Source organism: Mirounga angustirostris, unplaced genomic scaffold, assembly GCF_029215605.1.
Source record: "Mirounga angustirostris isolate CCGP_5_RB_7025 unplaced genomic scaffold, mMirAng1.0.hap1 SCAF_5, whole genome shotgun sequence".
Classification (NCBI taxonomy): domain Eukaryota; kingdom Metazoa; phylum Chordata; class Mammalia; order Carnivora; family Phocidae; genus Mirounga; species Mirounga angustirostris.
In genome coordinates, this window is record NW_026991713.1 from 128,661,285 (window position 1) to 128,683,761 (window position 22,477).

At 45.2% G+C, this 22,477-nt stretch overlaps 1 long non-coding RNA gene across 1 annotated transcript; it reads right to left on the reverse strand.

Annotated features, from left to right (window-relative positions):
* Window positions 1-14,660: 14,660 nt before the first annotated feature.
* On the reverse strand, window positions 14,661-22,373 carry LOC135364504 (uncharacterized). The gene is made up of 2 exons (XR_010411714.1): window positions 17,903-22,373; window positions 14,661-15,576 (listed from the first exon to the last, which is right to left on the reverse strand). It is a non-coding gene; the product is annotated as an uncharacterized LOC135364504 (long non-coding RNA).
* Window positions 22,374-22,477: the final 104 nt, after the last annotated feature.

Here is a 22,477-nt window from a genome sequence, read left to right on the forward strand (position 1 = left end):
CTCTGAGCTCCAGGTGTCAGGAGGTCTTTGGTGAATAGTGGTACAGTGGATATTCGTGAATACCATCCCAGCTTGCATTACTGCCTTTCCAGGAGCTCCTGATTTCTACTAGGGCCTCCAAGGCTGGAGCCCTTAAGACCAGCTAAGCCAATCAGTACATTGCATTCCCCTAGGCATGTGGTTGGTCCAGAGGTGAGCAATGGACTCAAGAAGGTCCAGTCAGAGTGCTCTCAGCATCTCTAGCTTATGATATCTTGATAAAAATACCTGCTCTTTCTTGGACATGGAATAAACCATATAGCCTGGATCTATCCACAGTCATCTTGTCACCATTAGTGAGTTAGCTTTAGGATGAGGTTGATACCAACGAAGGCAGGATGAAGAGAAGGATTGAAACAATACTGTGGTGACATCTTCTAAGCACTGGATTAACCATTGCCCCAAGCTCCCCCTACCTCTGGATATTTCTTTTCTCTTTCTTTCTTTTTTTGGTGAGACTTTAAATGACAGATCTCCTTATTGTCTAAGCGAGTTTGAGTTAGCTTTTCTGATACTTACATCAAAGAGAGTCCTAATGGATTCATAATATGAAACAATTTTGGACTTGGACTTGGTATAAAATCTATTTTGATACTTCAGAAGATACTGTTGACATACTTCCTGGTAATACATGGGTATCCACTTATTCTTTAAATTGTACATATGCAGGGGTGCCTGGGTGGCTCAGTTGGTCAGGCATCTGACTCTTGATCTCAGCTCAGGTCTTAATCTTAGGGTCGTGAGTTTGAGCCCTGCATTGGGCTCCATGTGGGGCGTGAGCCTACTTAAAAATATAAATAAATAAAATAAAATAAATTGTACATAGGCACTATATGCACTTTTGTATGTATGATATTTCATTATAAAAAAAGAAAATAGTTATTACCATTATACACCCATTTAGGCAGAATAACCAATAACATTCATTCAAAAAATATTTATTGAATGTCTATGATATGCCAGACACATTCTTGGTCCTAGAGATATAGTGGGGAAACAAGACAAAAATTCCCACTCACAAAAAAATTTTTTCTTAAACAAAGGATATATAGTAATAGTAGGTAATGATATGTGCCAGGAAAAAAAGTAAAGAAGGTTAAGCGAGAGACAAAAATGTGCTGTCATTTTAGGCAGCATGGCGGGGAAGGCATCTCTGATGAGATGACATTTGAGCAGAGATGTGAAGGAAGGTGAGGAGGTGAGCTTTGCAGATATTGAAGGATTTGGGAAGAGCTCTCCAGGCAGGGGGAACAGTATGTGCAAAGGTCCTGAGGTAGGAGTGAGCTTGGAGTGCTCTGAGAACAACATGGAGGCTGGTGGCCCAGAGTGCAGGGAGTGAGGGAGAGGGTGTCAGAAAGGCAGCTAGGAAAACAGCCTCATAGGCTATAGCAAGGACTGACTAAATTCAGAGAGAGATGGGATACGTTTGGAGGATTTTGAACAGGGAGTGTTAGGATCTGACTTAGCATTCAAAGGATCACTGTTGCTATGTGGAGAATAGTGTGTAGAGAGTAAAGGTGGACCCATGGAGGCCAGTTAGGAGGCCGTTGCATTATTCCAGGTGAGACAAACTGTGGCCTGGACTTTGCTATAGCAGTAGGGAGAGTGAAAGGTGGTCAGACCCCCAAAATAGAGACTAGAATTTGTCAGGGGACGTGGGTCGGATGTGGCATGGGAGACAACAAGAGGAATCAAGGTGCTTCCAAGTTTTTTCCCTTAGCAACACTTGGAGGAGGAGCAAGTTTGGGGAGAGACTCAAGAGTTCTGTGTTGGACTTGTTAAATTTGTGATGCCTGATTAGACATTCAAGTGAAGCTCAGGTGGGCAGATGGGTGTGCAAATATGTGTTAGGGAGACTTTATCTAGCCTTACCATTGATTATCCTATCAGTGACTGGTGGAAAACTAAAGACAAATGAAGTGGATGGAAACTTGAGGAACACTGGTGGTCTTTACTACAATATCCATGTAGAGGCTCTGAAACTTCTAAGTGAGCTGCCTAAAATGGACTGATGCCCTGTATCTGATCCACAAATCATGGTATTGGGGGACGGAACAGAGATGACCTGAAAAGCCTCGGGAAGCTCTCCTGTGTGGTACCATCCACCACCACCAGACCATTCTAACTGTGCTCAGATGTTGCTTGCTTCGCCAGCCTTCTGAATTGCAAAGGCACAGCCCTGCAAGAGGAGAATACACGGACTGTTGCATTTTATCTTTTGCTCCCAAAGTCTGTAAGCACTGTGGATTCTGTCCTTCTGCATCTGATGCCATTCTCCCTGCCGAGTGACTAAGGGAACCTGTAAATGCCGCTGTAACACTGAGAGCAGATAATGACAGTATTACCTGGGACTGTGAGAGCCCCTCCCCTGGATACTTGGTAACCCTGACCTTCGACCCTCCAGCTCTGTGCAGTGTGTGCAGCATTAAACGTGAAACCAGTGGGCTCTGCCTCTTCTAATCTCAGCGTAGGTCTCTGTCAGACACATTTATACCTTAGTCCTTGGGCGGTTCTCTGTAACATGATCTAATCTAGATTTCAAAATGAACACCAAACATAAATGTTCTAGGAGTTCAAACAAAAAAATGCTTGCTTAACCTAGCGAAATTCTTTTTCCATTTTCCCAAAGGAAGAGGGCAAAAAGAGGAGGCAAATGACAGAGCCTTAGTAACTCTTCAGATATCTCTTGAGTACTCTTTCTATGGAAGGATTAAAGGCTCTCTAGAGGCAGTCAGCCCAAATACTCCCCTGTAGTTTTGCATTCAAATTAACTAATGAGATAAACCTCCCATTCCAGTTTCCTGTCTTTGGTTTTAATTGCTATTGCAGTCTTACTAATCATTTCCTGCAGTTTTTCCTTCTTTTGCTGTGATAAATATTAATGCCTTTAATTTTCCATTCCTCCTTTGGCCTGGGGAGTCTGTTAGGAGAGAGGATTTCTTACTCTCTAGTCTGCCTTTCTCAGCGATGAACAATTTTCATTTTCTTTTTTTTTTAAGATTTTATTTATTCACTTGAAGAGAGAGACACAGCGAGAGAGGGAACACAAGCAGGGGGAGTGGGAGAGGGAGAAGCAGGCCTCCCGCTGAGCGGGGAGCCGGATGCAGGGCTCGATCCCAGGACCCCGGGATCATGACCTGAGCCGAAGGCAGACGCCCAACGACTGAGCCACCCAGGCGCCCCCAATTTTCATTTTCTAAAGCAGATTTTTCTAGGTTAGTTTTTAATGCAGACCTTCACTTTTGTTTTACTTTGTTCTAAAAAGAATGAGAAGCCTACAACAGCCAGAGTTGAATCCAAGAATTTGAGGCTCTTTGTGGTTTCTTTTTTATTGTTTTCTCTCAGGAGTCCTTAACCTGGGCTTCTAGGGTTGTGTGAATTCCCTGAGATTATATGCAAAAATTCGTGCATATATGAGTAATGTTCCTCACCCCACCCTCGGATAAAGATGTCATAACTTTCATTAGGTTTTCAAAACATTTTACTAAAATAAACTCAGAAGCCTTCAGGAACCCTATTTAATCATTCTGGAGATTATTGCTTTGGGCAAATCTGGTGACCAATCCTTACCATATCCGAGAACAAAGAGAGGATCTTCTAGAGACTATAGGAAAAAGGCTATCTTCTTTTCCCTCAGATTCACAGAATATTTGAAATAAAACTTTCCTTTTCCCCACCTTTTCCTCATTCTACAGATGCAGGAACTGATTTCTTAAAATGATAGATGAGGTGCCCAAAGTCTCACAGCTGAGTAGTTGTGGAGGTACCACTAGAATCTGAGTCTGGTTCTTGATTCTATTCACCATCCACTCTCCATCACCAACAGCAAGATGACCTCTAGCACTCCATAATATTCAGCACCCCAGATGCTTCTTTCTTCATTAGAATGCACCAATTTATTCTCTCCGACTGAAGCAATTTCATTCCAAGTACCTAGGTAAAAGTACCTAAGTAATATTTAGTAATTGAAAAGAAACCTTCCAAACCATGTAAAGGGTCTGTATGTCATTAACTTGAGAAATCATTTCTTGTCCTGCCCAGCCTACAGAGAACATTCTTGTGTGTATTGTATACTCCAGGCATTACAAAGTGAGTTATCTCTTTGTTTTGTGTTCCTCATTTCTCCCAGGATTTTAGGGGCCTTGAGGACAAGGACCTTCTATTGAATGGTTTCTGTCTCAGAGGATCTAGCACATAGGCCCCTTAATAAGGCAGATGTTTGTGGAAAGATTAACACTATTTGAATATTCCATTACACTTTTAGGACATTATCCAGGTGTAACCCCTGAGTTCTATAATTCATAAGCTCAGATGCCTTCAAGGGTCAGGCAGATAACTTAAATTAATGAGGCAAAACAAGTGTAGGACTATAGGGGTGGGAAATTCATGCCCCATCACATTTAATGTTTAAAAAAAAAAAAAAAAACACTTCAGAGGCCAAACTTCCAGCTATGGTAGCATGAAAAGGTCCAGCAAATCCTCTCCCCACAGAACAAGTAGAAAACTGGAGGGAAAAAAAAAAAAAAAGGAAAAAAACCACCAAAATACAAAACAAAAAACCCCCAGCTATTTCTGGGCCCTGGAAATTGGCCAAAGGCAGATAACAAATTGAGAAGCATTTACTCATGAAAAATAGCTAGAGCTTCAGGAAAGAACAGTGGGGGTGGGTAGCTTTCTTGTCTTGTCTGCTACTATCCCTGCCCTCTTTCCCAGTTTTCCCCAGCTTTATCAGCAAGAGGCTGACCAGGAAAAGGAAAAATTAAACAAGTTTGCTGCCAAAGGGAGCACATCAATTTTGGGCAGAGGGCAAAAACCTGCAGTGTGGACAGTAACAGAGAACTCGGCAGGAAACTAATGGGGAAAACTCACGGCTCTGCAGGTGTGAGAATGTGCTCCTGGTTGGGGTAAGCAGCAAAAACCTGCAGTGTGGACAGTAACAGAGAACTCAGCAGGAAACTAATGGGGAAAACTCACAGCTCTGCAGGTGTGAGAATGTGCTCCTGGTTGGGGTAAGCAGCAGGCCAGCCATAAATTTAACAGATAATCTTGGCATGGGAGAGCTGAGATGGGCTCTCGCCCATTCCTGGCTGCCTGGGAAGCTATATGCATGTGCACCCCAGAGAGCCCAATAGAAAGTGAAAACCAGGGCAACTTAGCACTGGCTAAACATCAGATGCTATCCCCAACCCTCACACACATCTGTGTGCAGGGATGGAAGCTTTACAGGCCTGTGGTATTTGAGAAAAACCTCTGCCCAAATTCACTGGCTGACGGTTATCCACACAGGCACAGGGTGACCCCTCGGAGATCAGGCTAAGAAATAAAAATAAAAAGAAACCTACACACAGACATCAGTAACTATGCAAATGTGGGGAAGAGAGGTTCTGCCATTCAAGTGTAGACCAGTATAAAATAAAACCCTCAGGAAGAGAAATCAGAACCCAGAGTTACTAAAATACTACCTAAAACAAATATTACCTGAAACATTTTCACACACACAAAAATAAATTGCAAGACATGCAAACACAGCAAAATGTGACTCATACTCAGAAAAAAAAAAAAAAAGGCAGTGAATAGAAATTGACTCTGAGTGGGCCCAGATGTTGAATTTAGCAGATAAAGGCTTCAAAACAGTTATTTTAAACAAGTTCAAGGAAATAAAGGAAACCATATTTTAAAAATTAAAGGAACAGGCACCTGGATGGCTCAGTTGGTTGAGCGTCTGCCTTCGGCTGAGGTCACGATCCCAAGGTCCTGGGATGGAGTCCCACATCGGGCTCCCTGCTCAGCAGAGAGTCTGCTTCTCCCTCTGCACCTTCCCCCTGTGCTTGCACACTCTCCCTCTCTCTCTCTCTCTCTCTCACAAAAACAAATAAAATCTTTAAAAATTTAAGGAAAATATGACACAATGACTCAATAAATATGGAATCTCAACAGAGAAATAAAATCTATAAAAAGGGACCACATGGAAATACCGGAATTCTGAAAAGTACAATAATCAAATGAAAAATTCACTATTGGGCTCAGGAGTGATACTGGATGGCAGAAGAAAGAATCAATGAACATGAGACAAATCAGTAGAAATTACACAATCTGGACAACACACAGGAAAAAGATTGAAGAAACACAGAGCTTTTGAGATGTGGGACAATATTAAACACACCAAAATACATGTAATGGGAGTCTCAGAAGGAGATGAGAAAAGAGTGGAAAATACCTGAATAAATAATTTCCAAATCTGGGGTGCCTGGGTGGCTCAGTCAGTTAAACCTCTGCCTTCGGCTCAGGTCATGATCTCAGGGTCCTGGGATCGAGCCCCATATCAGGGTCTCTGCTCAGCAGGGAGCCTGCTTCTCCCTCTCCCTCTGCCACTCTCTCTGTTTGTGCTCTCTCTTTCTCTATCAAATAAATAATAAATACAATCTTTTTTAAAAATTCTAAATCTGATGAATAGCATTAACCCACAGGCCCAAAAGCTCAATGAATTCCCATATAATAAAGACAAAGAGAACCACATCTGGACACATCATAAACTGCTTAAAGGCAAAGACAAAGAAGTAATCCTGAAAAGAGGAAGAGGAAGACAAGTCATCAAATACAGGACAAAACTGTTAATGGCTGATTTCTCATTCAAAGGAGACCAGAGGCACTGGAATCCCAGCTTCAGAATGCTCCGCCTTCAAACAAGTGTCAATCAAGATCTCTATATCCAGCAAAACTATTAATGAAAACGAAGGTGAAATAAACATATCCCTGGATATTACCCAAAAAACCCCGAGAGAATTTGTTGCTAGGATTTAAGCTAGGATTAAATTACACCCGGTAGTAACTTGAATCCACAGGAAGAAACGAGGAGCTCCAGAAATTGTGTATGCAGATAAATATAAAGATTTCACGTCTTTCATTTCCTACTGTTTCTCCAGCACCTGGCACAGTGCCTGGAACATAGGAAGTGCTCAGTGCATATTAAATCAATGCATGTTATTTTGCCATATGCAATATATCCATCTAGGAGTTGCCTTAAATACTTTTCAGAACGAGACAAGGTATATGTAAATAAATTAATTAAAAACTATATTATTACTGAATAGTATATGTTGGAGAGGGTTCAGGAGATAGGAGTTACTATGTACCTGACAACGCAGGTACACAGATGTATATCTAGTGAGAAGCAGTTGACATGTGATGGACAAAGCATTTAATCACCTGGAAAAGTTCTTTCCCTGACACCCTAAATACATGGGCCTGATTCTTGGTGCTTTTCTTGATGCAGGCTGGGTCCTCTGTGTTATAGAAATCTGCCTTGGGAGAAAAAAAATGTTTGTGATGTGCCTAACGGTGCTGGCAATGAGAGAACTCGGTGGAAGTGGTATTAGGAATGGTATAATAAGGTCTTCTGGTTATCCCTACCTTGAGCCCTATTTCATGGTACCATATAATTCTTCCAGAAATTAGAAATACCCAGATGGTAACACACATCCTCCATCTCCAGCTCTTGGCCTGTAATTTCCTTAGGGAACACAAGTAAAGCCCATTAGGCCGGCAGTTTACTCAGACTTCGGGTGCTAATGGTGCTGATTCAGCCCAGACATTGGGTGGAAGACTGACTCCATGTGTGTTTTGCAGCTCAGGGCAAAGACGAAGAAAACAACTAAGAAAAGTCTTTTCTTGAGGTTAGAACAGGGCCCAGAAGTATGTGAACAGTTTGGTACACTGGGCTAGCATGAGTGACTGATGACACCCAAATAGACACCTTCTTCCCTTCCACAGAGTACAGTGGCTTCTGTCTACCAGGAGGCTGTGAATCCCCAGAAGAGACACCTGGCTGAATATCTGTGGGAGGCATTCAAGCACCAGATTCCTGATGAGTAGTGCTACCCTCTTTCAGGTATCTTCTTGCTCTGGGCAGACTAGGCTTGCCTCTGTGCAAGAACCACAGTTCTGATGATGTTAGCTATCTGATTCTGCTCGGGCTGCCATAACAAAGTACCTCATCCTGGGTGTCTTAAACAACAGAATTTTATTTCCCTGCAACTCTGAAAGCTGGAAGTCCAAGATCAAGGTGTTGACAGGTTTGGTTTCTTCTGAGGCCTTTTTTTCTCCTTGGCTTTAGACAGTTGTCTTCTCCCTGTGTCCTCACCTGGTCTTCCCTCTGTTCCTGTCTATGTCCTCATCTCCTCTTCTTATAAGGACACCAGTCATGTTGGATGAGGACCTTATTTTAATTACCTCTTTAAAGGCCCTGTCTCCAAATACAGGCACATTCCTAGGTCCTGGGAGTTAGGACTCCAACATACGAATTTGGGATGTTGAGGTACACAGAAGGGCGGATGCCACTTAAGGTTGTGACTTACTTGGCAAGATTGGAAGAAGAGAAGAGTGTACAAAGAGGGTTTTTGAAGAGAAAAGGAGGATTACAGTTATTTAGTTAGCATCTATTATGTGCGGGCCATGTCCTAGATGCTCTCACTTAAACCTCCTTGAACCTCACTCAAATAGCCACCTTATAAGGAAAGTTCCGTTCACCTTTTTGTGTACTGTGGTCTCCCTTTCCTCGTCTTTTTTTTTTTTTAAGTATTTTATTTATTTATTTGACAGAGAGAGTGCACAAGTGGGGGCCACAGCCGAGGGAGTAGGAGAAGCAGCCCCCCGCCCCCCTGAGCAGGGAGCCCGATGTGGGGCTCGATTCTAGGACCTCGGGATCATGACCTGAGCCGAAGGCAGACGCTTAACTGACTGAGCCCAGGCATCCCTCCTCTTTGATTTTGAAATCTTATTCTGGTGGTAATGGTTGAGTCTGTTAGAGAACTTAACTTCTAAATGTTCAAACTCATTTTGAAGTTTGGCTCTTCTCTTGAGTTGATTGAACCATGGTAAAAAAATGTATATAAGCCTGTCGGCTGAGTCCTAAATTATTTCCCTTCAATGCAGCAAAATACACTGCAGCTTCTCCAAATGATGGCCTGGTCCCGCCCGCACGTGATGGAACTACAGTTTGGCACAGTCCGTTGGACCAGGGGAAGCCTGGGGTTATGTGTGTGCCAGTGTTGGGGGTGGAGGGTAGGGGGAGGGCAGGAGAGACTTCTCTGCTGAGTTTTGTCTGATTTAATGAATAGATTAGGTATCTGCCTTATAAATTGAGACTCTGAGCATTTTGTTTTTGTCTTAAAGCTTAGTCCTATGTAATCACAAGTACGATATACTTGTAGGACCTGCTACGTGATTTGCGGGGCCCAGTGCAAGATGGAAATGAGGGGCCGCTTGCTCAGAAATGATTAACAAGTGCAAGAGGGTGATGGCAGACGTTAAGCCAAATGTGAGGTCCTTCTGAGCTCAGGGCCCTGAGGGACTGCCCTCCTCAGTCGCCCATGAAGCCAGCCCTTGGAATGAGGAGGACCTTTCAGTTGATTACCCCCCTCCTAGATTAGAAGATCACTTGTCTTCATTTGGAGAATCTGCATCATTCATTTCTAGTTATCATTAAACCTTTCTCAGCTGGGTTTCTCAGGAGACTTCACGCCGTCAGGATAATCTGGCCTTGGGCTCCACGGTTACTCCTGTTTGCTTGGCGCTGGGGAGGCAGGGGTGAGGTTTGGATTCCTGATCCCAGCTAATGCCTCTCTGTCTCCTGCTGCTGCCTGGCTCCTCCTCTCTGAGGCCCACAGCTCGTCTAGGAGCCAAAGTGTAACACCACTGGAATTCTCTCGTTCCTGCAGTGGGAAGGGGGAGGAGCCCTGGGCAAGACCCCTGAGGCTTGCAGGATGCCTGATGTGTGTTTTCTGGACAGAGGGCCCTTCTGTTTCTTCTCTAGCCAAGACGCCTTGGCTAAGGGGTTCTGAGTGATAGGTCAAGGTGACTCAGCGGTCAGGCAGTGCCGGGTACCAGCCCTTCCCTGTCCCTGTATGCGCTGTCTCTCTTATCCTGGCCTCACAAGGACCCTCCCAGGCTGTCAGCTCAGCTTGCATCTCCTTCCCTCCTCTTCTGATTCCCTTGTTTCTTGGTTTCTGATCAATGTGGGCAATGCACATTTGTACCAGCCCTTGGGTCACTCCCAGGGACTTGTCAATATTGGGGTGTTTCATTCCACCATACTCAGTCTCCTAAGAACTACACCAGAAGGCAGAACTATCTTCATTCCTAGATGAGGAGTCTACCCCCTAACCCTTTTCAGTGAACCATCAAGATACATCTTGATCCAAGGGGCAACCCCCGTTCCTTCTGAAGAGTTAGGTAATATGGGTGGTGGGTATGTACTACCAGGGATATATGGGGTGTGCACAATGGTAAACCACCACTTCAAGAGAAAATCCTCTGCTCTGTGTAACCCAGCTGCTGTCTCTGAGTCTCAGAGATGACCTTGACTCTGAGGAGCCCAAGAGGATGGAGGGGGCAGTGAGGACCTGAGATCAGTAGGGATTCCTGGGCCGGAAGTCAACAGACCAGAGTTCTGGTCCCATGTGGTAGGCAGAATAGTGGTCCCCCAAAGATACCAGTTCCCTAACCCTGTGAATGTTACCTTACATGGCAAAAGGGACTTTGCATATATAGTAAAGGATTGTGAGATGGGAAAAGATGCCTGGATTATCCAGGTGGGCCCAGTATAATCACAAGTGTCTTTATAAGGGGGATGTAGGAGGGTCAGAGACAGAGGAGATACGATGAAGGAAGCAGAGGTTGAAGGGTTGTGGTTGCTGGCTGGAGTCACAAGCCAAAAAAATGTAAGTGGCCTCTACAAGTTGGAAAAGGCAAGGAAATAGGTTCTCCCCTAGAGCTTCTGGAAGGAATGCAGTCTTGCCAACACCTTGATTCTAGTCCAGTGGAACTCATTTTGGACTTCTGACCTCTAGAACTGTGAGGTAATACATTTGAGTTGTTTTAAGTCACTAAGGATGTCATAACTTGTTACAGCAGAACAGGAAATGGATATATCTTACATCTGCCATTAATGAGCTACTTCATTCTTGGGAAGGTCATTCCTTGGTCTCAGATACTGTACCTTAGGGACAATGGTTTTCAAACATGTAATAGAAAATTTAAAGGAGTGGGATACTTTTAGCGATTGAAATCCTATGTGGAAGGCCAATGTAAATTAGATGTGGGTGGAGCTTCTTGGTGAAGCTGGGGACCCACTGGGTAGTGCAGGTTGGTGTGGCGCTGGGTTTGGGTGTCAGGCTGTCTAGTGCTATCAACTTTTTGTTGTGGGGAGTGTGGGCATTCTGTATACGGGACTGGCTGCCAACTTCTGACACATGCACACCAAAAAAACTCAATGGAATTGAGTAGAATTTAAACTTATTGTTGATATTAGTGAGGCTTTACACATATATTTTATTTTGGGTGTTGTACACAACTCTGAGGAATAGAGTTCATCTTCAAGGCATTTCCAATTCTTCCAAGGACCTCATTTTAAATCCCTGCCCCTCCGGGAACTTAAGCAGGGAGATGGTGGCCATCCCTCTTGTATACATAGCCATTAATGCAACAAATCTAGAAAGAAGCACACTAGTATTTCATTGTTACTGAAATGAACTTCTGCAGGAAGTGTCCTTGGGGAAGGTCCTCTTTCCCCGGCGTTTCCTTTTGACTTGCTTCTGTTGCTCTTGAAGGCTAGCCAGGGTCTCGTGCACCTCTCTGTGGCTCTTAGTTCCAGATGCCTCACGTTGGGGACATCTAGGACATCGTGCTCAAGCAGTGGAAGAGATAAGCAAGGAGAAAAGCAGAGACGTTTTCTTATCATTACTAAAATTCTCTGGGAGGGCACCAAGGGCCATATAAACACAGCCTGACTGTGAAATCAAAGCATCATTTAAACAACAAACAAATGCGAGCTCGATGGGCTAGGATTACTACTCCCTTATTAAAAATCAACTTTAGGACTTGAGAAAACAAACACAAAACTGGAGGAGGGTAACTGAATGTGAGAACTTGATTGTGCTCTACAGGAAAATTTTCTACTTGGTCACTTTTGAAGAAATACATAGAGCAAGATGAAAGGGGATATATATATATATAATATATATATATATTTTCTTAGTGTTGATATAATGCCTATTAATCAGCAGAAGAACTTGTTAAAATTGGAAATGCCTGCTCTCCTCCAAACACAGAGATTCTGCATCAGTAGGGTCTGGTGTGACACATTCCTGCTGAATCTAAATGGATGATCCAGGAGGAGATTTTGACAATCACCAACGACTGTAGCTGAGCTACCAATGTACAGACAGGAGGTGGTCCACAGATTTAAGTCCACTCTTGCAAACTCATTAACAAGGACCCCCACGCATACTTCTTATTTCCCTGCACTGCTTTTCCTCTAAAATATTTTATTAGGTGACTGCATAGTAGTTCTCGGATAAAAGCAAAAGTACCTGTTGTTGTCAGTGCTGTGCAGTGTTATGTTTTGTGATGGTAGCTCTAAACAATATTGCAGTCCAATCCAATCATTGGATTATTTTCTCTGAAGTTAGTAAGCTTCCTGTTCTCTCTGCTCATCTAAAATTCCGTGAAAAGTCAAAGGTTTACACATCCCCTCTGACTCCAGAAGATGTGATGTTTGAGAAATTGAGGAGAACAGCTGAATTTATTCACTACTCTTTTGAATATTATGGGGCATTTCCTTTCATAGGTCAGCTCAGCCTCCCAGCCCCAGCCCTTTACCTTCTTCAGACCTCAGTGCATCAGGGCAAGCCTGCCATCTCCCAGAGCAGCCAGCTGAGACTCTCTCAGCTGCCCTGGACACCGGCAGGACTGAGGCAGGCCTCTCACATCCTGGAAAAAAGTGCGGTCACTGCAGGGAAAGCAGACCAGCTCACCCACGCTGCCTGCATCCCTCCACACTCTCCTGTCTGGTGTCTCTTTTTTCCTCTGCCCCCATCCTCACTCTGGTTCCTTGCATGATTAGTCTTAATAGGGGAGGAAAAATAATTTCCCCCTACCTTCTGTGTTTGTGGCTGAGAACTCTGTAATAAAAGAAAGATTAACAAGAGATAAACAGGTTTATTAACATGTAGACCTCAGGTATACATGGGAGACATGGGGGGAAAGATTAGTATCTCTCTGAGGTGACTTAGAACTCAGGCCCAGATACCATCTGAATGGGGAAAGGGGAGGGGGCCTCTTAGGGATGAGGAAGTGATTATTGGGAAGGATGAGGGGTCTAGAAGAACAGATGGGAGTGTAACAGTTTGTGACTAAGTCTGGGTGTGGCTTTGACTTCTAGTGCCCCTGCAGTGATGAGAGCCACTCTTCCCTATGGGTGGAACTCCCAGGGAGGGGCTCTAGGACATTGACTTCCTGTTGGGGGAGCAGGTAAGGGGAGCTCAGAGAAAGCCTCTCAAGTGCCTATGGCTTAAAATAATCAATAGAGCAAAACGGCAGACTTGGGGTGGGATGTCCTGAACTCCTGTTCATATTTTGGGTGGTGTACTCTGCTACCCTTCAGTCTCCCTCTCCAAGCCTTGTGCTGGTCCCTGCAGGGGGAGCACTGTGCACTTCTATTCCCACCAAGGCCCTGCAGTATCTGCAAAGACAGCCTGGCAATACACTGTCCCCACACACTGTCCCCTCCTGCCTCCACATCCACCCCACTTCCCACTCACACCGGGATCTTATGATCGCCTGCACCTTCTCCACCCGAGAAATTCAAACCAACCACACCCTGCTCTGTGGTCCTGTGGTTTCATCATGCTGGCTCTCAGGCCTGATGTGGTTGGTCTTTGACCTCACAGAAGATGCCAGTGTCCAGAATGTTCCGATTTCTTGAAACACGTTAGCTCCTACCTGGACTTTCTGCTTTTCATGCTCAGCCCGAACCCCTGATTGATCATTGCAGTGACTGCCTTGGCAGAGCCTCAGTGGCCTTGCGCCTGTCCTGCGGAGCACCGCCCCCCGCAAAGCCCAGCCCTGAGCTCAGCGGCAGCCCGCTTTCACTCCTAGTGGCTGAGAGTGCTGGAGAAAGATTTGTGAATTCTGTCCATACACTCTAACACTTAATTACACACCCAGTCGTGCAAGGCATGGGAATATACAGACATAATACAAATCCTTGCCACAAACAGATGCAATTATTACTGGAGGAAGTTTTTGAATTTTCGTCAAGGGGAATCCTTAGCTCCCTGTTTCTTTATTCTCTTTCTTGTGTGGTTAAGAATTCTTTCTCATTGGCCTCGATTCCTTTTGCAATCCTCTGGCCGACTGCGAAGAGCTCTCCCTGCAAAGAGAGAAGCTGCTGATAAAAAGCCTTCTTCCCCTTCCAGGGAGCTCATTCATTCCTTCTTTCTTTTGCTCATTCATTTGTTCATTCCACAAATAATCGTTGGGTGCCTACTTCGTGCCAGGCGTGTCCTCATGAGGAAGGATACAGACATGAACGAGACAGGCAAGGTCCCTGCCCTCGTGCAGCTTATATTAGAGTGTGAGAAAATGCGCAAGGAAGAGAGGGAGGGGAAAGGAAAGAAAGAAAATCTGAGTTGCAGGTGCTGAGAATCAGAGTAAGATGGTAGACGGCTGGGGGAGGGCGGTCTCACGTTAAACATCAGAGTGTCGAGAAACCGCTAAGCCGACAGCAGTAGGAGGGGCACTTAGGCACGAGGGGCTGTGTGCTCAGGGAATGTGAACTTCAGGTCGGACCGAACCAAATACAGTTAGCACAGCCATTGTGTGCACCCACTAAATACACTTTCAAAAAAACCTGAATTCTCTTAAAATGGATTATTCCGAATCAGAGTCCCCTGTGGAGCAATACAGCCTTGCAGCAAACGCCCAGACCACTGAGACGTGTTAACGGCCGAGTAATATAGTCACTTGTGGAGAATTTCTTGCCTAGGCAGGAGTCCTTCTACCTCTTCTTGTTCTCAGAGTAGGAAAGAAGAAGAAAGAAGCAAACCAAACCAATCAGACCCAAACCGAGAGGCCAAACCCAACCCCACAGCATCTCGCCCCGGCTGAAACAGAAATAACTCCCATTACTCACCCACCCCAGCAATGGGAGAAGAGATTGCCGTCAGGTATCCTGCCATTATATTCTGTGTTCATTGGAGCGAAAGGGCAGAGAAGAGGTGAGGTTTTGAAAAGAATGCCCAGAGAACTACACCTTTCCTCCTTGATTGTTGAGAACAGCCTTGCAATTAAATACTAAAAATATACCGGCTGTAAATTGTTTGACCAGCCCACCTGCTATGCCCTCAGTTGTCACCCCCAAATGGAAGCCTCTCTGCCCTCGTGTGACTATATGGGGGGTGGTTTCCAGGGTCTTTTGGGAGGGGCTGGAGGTTAAATACGTTCATAAGGGTGAAACTCTCTGATCTAGGGGAACGGGTGCCCTCCCAGGAAGAGGAAGAGAACCAGGGATCTCTGTGTCCTGACAGGGGCGTGGTGTTCCGTGACCGAAGTCGGGGCCCTGCTCCCATCACTTACCGGCTGGGAGACTTGGGGACCATCGCGTGGTACCCTCATCTGGATACTGAGATGGATGAAGGCGTCACAAGAAGGGGGGAAGTCTTTTTGGTTGGGGTACTTTGCGTCTCAGGGTGGAGTGTCCTGGAAGAGTAATGTACTGTCTGCAATCTTCACAGCACACTGAGGTCGGCCAACTCTATTATTATTTAAACAACAACAACACGTAATCTATTTATGAACTTCTTCCTCTCCACTGCCTGGCCTGATCTAACATCTAACTAAGTTTACCACATAACCTGCTAAATAAGTTACATTTATTCTCAGGACCAAGAAGCAAATACGATTTTTCCATTCACAGTAACCTAGCGAGTCAGGCCGCGAGATTTCTGTCCAGAGGTGGGCCACCATCGCCCTCTGCTGGAGAAGTTTGTAACTGCTGCTTTGCAAGGAGAACAAGAAATAATTGATACCAGTCATTCTAATTGAGCGAGCGTCTGGGGCCACTGAGCTTTTATTGAGCTTGTGATTGCCCAAAAGAGTGGGGCTTATATTGGTTTATGGGATCAATTCCTTTCTTATGTAGTACCCCCAAAATTTAGATGTTATTTGATAATGATTAAATATTCCTCATCCCTCCGTATAAGCACAGAGTTAATTCATCAAACAGTATCAGAGCTTAATGGTACAAACAACAGAAGCAGATCCTAGGGTGCTCCTTTTAAGCTTTTGATTACTTAAAAATTATAGAAAATTTGGGACGCCTGGGTGGCTCAGTCGGTTAAGCGTCTGCCTTTGGCTCAGGTCATGATCCCAGGGTCCTGGGATCGAGTCCCGCATCGGGCTCCCTGCTCCACGGGGAGCCTGCTTCTCCCTCTGCCTCTGTCTCTCTCTCTGTCTCTCATGAATAAATAAATAAAATCTTTAAAAAAAAATTATAGAAAATTTGGTAAAAGTATACAAAATGTAGAAAAGTAAAAGGAAGAAGAAAAATGTTGGCAGTCCCACTTCCAGGAAAAAAAAATTACATTTTGGAATATTTTCTTCCAGTTCTTTTTCTAGGAACATAATGACCTTTTAAAAACTTGTTTTTACTGTTTGTAGACCGGGTGGAACTCATCCCATCAGTTGAGGGCTTGAATGGACCAAAAAGCTGGAGGAAGGCAAGATTCCCACACTCCCTGCCTGACTGCCTGACCTGGGACATCAGTCTTCTCCTGCCCTTAGAGCTCCTGGGTCTTGGGCTTTCAGACGTGGTTCTCTGCCTTTGAACTACACCACTAGCTCTAGCTCTGTGGGTCTTCGGTTTGCCCACTGCGGATGGTGGGATTGCTCAGACTCCATAACTGCATGAGCCAATTCCTCATAATTAATCTCTTTCTAGAGTTCTCTGTCCAACTGGCCTATCGGTTCTGGTTCTCAAAGAACCCTAATACAGCTGCATATCATTTTATTTTTTAATAAAATTTTATCTATTTGAGAGAGAGAGAGAGAATGAGCTAGAGTGCAAGAGTAGGGGGAGGGAGAAGCAGACTCTCCACTGAGCAAGGAGCCTGACGTGGGGTTTGATCCAGGACCCTGAGATCATGACCCGTGCAGAAGGCAGACGCTTAACCAACTGAGCCACCCAGGTGCCCCTGCATATCACTTAAAAAAAACCTTTTTATTTGAAATAATTCTAGATTTACCGAAGAGTTTAAAGCATAGGGCAGAACTCCTGTATCTTCTTCCGGCATCTACTGTTACCATCTTAGACCACCGTGTTCACCACAACTGGGAAATTAACAATGGTATGTGCTATTACCCAAACTCACTGTTACCCTGGCTCACAGTTCTTCATAAAGCTTTTTCTTGGGCGCCTGGATGGCTCAGTCAGTTAAGCGTCTGCCTTTGGCTCAGGTCATGATTCCAGGGTCCTGGGATCGAGCCCCACGTCTGGCTCCCTGCTCAGCAGGGAGTCTGCTTTTCCCTCTCCCTCTGCCCTTCCACCTCACTCGTGCTCTCTCTCTCTCAAGATAAATAAATAAAATCTTAAAAAAAAAAAAGAAAGCCGAGTATGGGGTAGGGTATTACACTCTCTCTCAACTTTTCCTTGTGTTTGAAATTGTCCATAATTAAAAACCTTTTTAAAAAATGTGCCCTTCCAGGTTAGACTTGTGCATCTGGGGGCAGGGAAGGTGGAGGGGGCGTGTGTGGAGGTTGACATGGTTGCTGATCAACGATGGGAACATCAGACGCCTCTGCATGCTTTCCTGTACCATCGTCACGTCAAGACAGTGCATCTCAGGGGCGACATAAACTGTCCTGAAGGAAACGGGGCGCCCTCTTTCAACACCCGCGAGTTCCAGACTTTTCCAAGGCAGCCTTGTCCTTTGTGGTGAGAATTGGTCACCTCTCGGAAGCAAGTCCTAGTGGATTATTTCACCAACAAGTTCTCCATAATTTATTTTAAAAAGAAACAGAATCAAACCTGAAATATGTCCTTAAAGGAATGGATGGAGAAGCATGGTGCCAGAGAAGGAGGCATTCGTTAATGGCTGGCCATCTGCCTAAACTCTCTGCGCGCCCTGGGGCAGCTGTGGGCGCAGGCGAGTGTTTCGGTGGGATCCGCTGGGCTCTCCGCTGCCGCAAAGACGGATGGATGCTAAGTGGAACCTTTTCTCCTCCCAGTGACCAGGCATGATACTGAGAAAAATAATGGTCAGAAAGAACATCACTAGGCCCCTAATGAGAAGCTGTTGACAGAAAAATCGCTCTCACATTCATCAAAAAAGCCAATAAATGTCAAGGAAGGGACTGGAAATGTAGCAGCTGGTACATTCTTTCTCAAGGGGCCTCTGGAGGGGACTTTTGGGACAAGACACCTGCTCTGCCTTTTTCCTGAACTTTGCTAAATAAACCTCCAGTTCTGCTTAGGACATTTTTTTTTTTTTGGTCAACCTTTTTTATTTTTTTAAACATTTTTAAAGATTCTTATTTATTTATTTGAGAGCGAGCAAGAGATAGAGCATAAGCAGTGGGGAGGGGCAGAGGGAGAGGGAGAAGCAGGCTTCCCGACAAGCAGGGAGCCTGATGCGGGGCTCGGTCCCAGGACCTGGGATCATGACCTGAGCCGAAGGCAGACGCTTAAATGACTGAGCCACCCAGGCGCCCAAGCTTAGGACATTTATGGGGGCTCCCCCTGATAGCTTTGAGGGCATGTCCGCAGGGTGGCCACTCTGGCGTTTGGCCAGAGCATCCTGTTTGGGGTACGACCACTGGCTAGGTCGGGATCTTTTCAGCCCTTGAAACCTCGTCTGTGTGATGTCACAGTTTGTAAGCTAACTGAGAGCTGAGATCTCTTCGGGCTTTAGGTAGATGATCCTATTTGCTCAGCAGGGAGTCAAAATGGATTTTTCCTCTTGAATCCTCTAATACTGTATTGCCTCTGGTGTTCATGTAGTAGACCCCATTGCTTCATTGTAACCTGTCTTCTGGTGCTAAATCTTGTTTTCACTTTTTTGTTAGGGGAGGGGGTGCTCACTAAGAGAGGCTAATGTGAATATGTCCCTGGACTTGAGTTTGGTGTTCCCCCAGAGGCAGACCCCGAATCAAGGACTTGTGTGAAGGTTGTTTATTTGGAAAGTGATCCCAAGTGAAGGTGTGGGGCGGGAAGGCAGGGAGGGAGAAAAACTGATAAAGTTTGCATCAGTGAACGGGTCGGTGCTGTGAGGGTTGGGGCTCAACCCTTCTGGGCCCTTCTGAGAAAAGATAGCACCCCATCTCAGCATTGTTCCGTCTGACGACCAGGGGCTGGGACGTTCTTCCATGGTCTCCCATCCTGCTGCTGTTTGAGGGGTGTCCCTGGAGGCCTTAACTCCCCCCACTTCCAGATTGGCCTGTTGAAGGCTGAACAAGCTCCTGGACGTGCCAAAAATCACTCCCAGAGAGGCAGAGAGATGGAAGTGCTTGAGGGGGTGTCTTAGCCAGCTCAAGCTGCTATAACAAAATACCCCAGACTGGGGGCGCCTAAAAAGAGAAATTGATTTTTGTACAGTTCTGGAGGCTGGAAGTCCGAAGTCAGGGTGTTGGCAGGGTTGGTCTCTCCTGAGGTCTCTCTCCGTGGCTTGCGGACGGCTGCCTTCCTGCTGTGTCCCCGCGTGGTACGTCCTCTGCGTGTGCACAGTGCTGATGTCTCCCTCTCCTCCCATAAGGACACTAGTCCTATTGGATTAGGGTCCCATCCTTAGGACCGCCTTTAACCTTACTATCTCTTCAGAGGCCCTTTCTCCAAATGCAGTCACGCTGGGGAATAGGGCTTTAGCATGTGGATTTTGTGGGAACAGAATTCAGTCCATAACAGGGGGAAGCTAATTCCTATGGAAACTGCCCACCACAGCTGCGGGTGAAATGGGAGATGGGTCATCAACAATATTGCCACACATATATTAATGTAATCCTCCTAACCACTTGGCAGGTATGTGTTGTTATCACCCCTCTTTTTTTTTTTTAATTTTTAATTTTTTTTTTATTAAGATTTTTTATTTATTTGCGAGAGAGAGAATGAGAGACAGATAGCCTGAGAGGGAGGAGGGTCAGAGGGAGAAGCAGACTCCCTGCTGAGCAGGGAGCCCGATGCGGGACTCGATCCCAGGACTCCAGGATCATGACCTGAGCTGAAGGCAGTTAAGCTGAAGCTTAACCAACTGAGCCACCCAGGCGCCCTATCACCCCTCTTATAACCACAAAGAAACTCAGACTCCAAGAAGTTAAACAACTAGCCCCACATCACACACCTAGTGATAAGGGTAAGCCCAGAGGTAACTCAGCTCTCTGACTCTTGGCCCATGGTAACTATTTTTGTATTTGAATTTTAATGCGTTCATGATTTATCTCAGTTCCTAGAGGGTCAGAATTGTCTTACACTTAAAACAAAAACAAAAACAAAACAAAACGAACCATCCCATAGTGCTTAGCGTAGGACTTTGTAATTAAGTAGACACTTCATAAATACAGGCATTGAGGTTTTAAAAATCACCTCTTGGCTGTTTCTTCTGGAGATAGATCCGGAGGGGTAAAATCTATGCAACTAAAAGGAAGTTAAACGTGTTTTCATGGGAACATAGTAACTTTCGAGGGACAGGTCATCCTGGGGTCCCAACAGGAGGAGGGGTATGATGGTCCTTGTAGGGTAGGGGCTGGGGGAGGGGCACAACTAACCAGCCTGGCAACTGTCCATCCCTCCTTAGGGATGGGGAGGGCTTGCTGATCTAGGAACTAAGGGACCTTGAGGAAACTTCATTGGTAAAAAACTGGACAGACTGACTGCTGTCCTAAAGGATAATTATCGAATGATCAGAGTAATAACTTTGATGACAGTAACAAATGAGACGATTTTGGCTTAAGGTTCAAATAAGCATATTAACCATTTTGGTAGATTCCATCAAGTGCAAATCTATTAGATATCTTCACCCCTTGCCAACCAACCCTGTATTTGATACGTCTCTCTGGGTGAAGAATGTTTTTCACCAGAAATGTTAGCATTTGGAGACCAAAACATGCTTCAGCCATGCCTTTAGAGAAAGAAAATGGGCTTTACAGAACCCCTGGGACTGATTTCATCTTAGTGGAGCAACGTGACTCCTGAGTATCGACCTACATTTACAAAGAGATGCTTACCAACTTCCCTGGATCTACAAAGAAAACAGTGAATTAATTCATGTTCTGCTCAGCGATTTCACTTTCCACAACAGAAAATGTGAACTGAGAATTTTAAAAAGCCCGTCCGTATCATATAGGTTGTACCCTGGCAATGTTTAACTGGACCTAGCCAACCTTACTGAAGGCCCACTCTGTGCTGAGCAGGGTCTAGTCTCCAAGGATTGAAAAGCTGAGGAAGGACTGACCGATCCTGCAGGAACGCACAACTTTGTTGGGGGCAGGGAGGGCAAGACACTAGACTATGCATGAAAAGGAAATAATTGAAGGTGCTCCCTGCACAATAGAAGTATATACAACGTGAGGCAACGTAGCAGTCACCTAATAGCGAGAAAGGGAAGAGGATCGCGGGGCGCAAGGATCACAAACCCATGCCCCCAGAACTAGAGCCGCTGGGTTCCCCTGGGGCACCTGGGTGGCTCAGTCAGTTAAGTGTCCGACTCTTGATTTTGGCTCAGGTCGTGTCTCAGGGACGTGAGACCGAGCCCTGAGACGGGCTTCGTGCTCAGCAGGGAGTCTGCTTGGGATTCTCTCTCTCCCTCTGCCCCTCGCCCAGCCCCGCTTGCATGCTTGCTCGCTCTCTCAAATAAATAAATAAATGTAAAAACAAAAAACAAAAAACCCCAAACCACTTCCCCTCCACAGGACACATGATACAGAGAGGTCTTTGAAATTCTCGACCACATTTCCTTTATCAGTTTTAGAAAGTGAAATCACTAACCAAAGCCTGCCCCTTCCTAGCTGTGTGATACTGAGCAAGTCACTTAATAACTCTGTATTTTGGTTTCTCGTCTGTATAATGGCATTGGCCTACTTCATAGAGATTTTGTGAGGATTAGTGTATTAATATCTACAAAACGCTTAAAACAGTGCCTGGTGCAGAGTGATCACTACATAAATGTGAGTGGGGTTGGGCTCTAAATCACATTCCCCTCTGACTGATGCATTCTTTTTTCTTTTCCTTAATTCCTAGAAATTTCTAAAACTGGTAATTATCACCTCTTTTGGTAAGGTAAATATTGAAAATATACGACATAAAAAAAAGAAAGATTTCTTAAATGTGTAAAAAAAGATATATATATGTGCAAGTTGGTTTTAGATAACGTCTGTGCTTAAACAGTCCTGGTCAGGACAGGAAGATCCAAGGGAAGTATTGTTCTGAAATCACTAAGGATGTCAGAAGACTGCCACACCGGGCGAATAAACCTCATAAGGCTGGATGTGCCAACTCACCCCTGCCCCTGCCCCTCCCCTCCCCCCCCACCCCCCTGCTCCCTGTGGAACCGGTTCCTCCCCTACACCCAGGAGCCTGAGGGGGCCAGGCCATCTCATCCAAGAGACCCTGCCT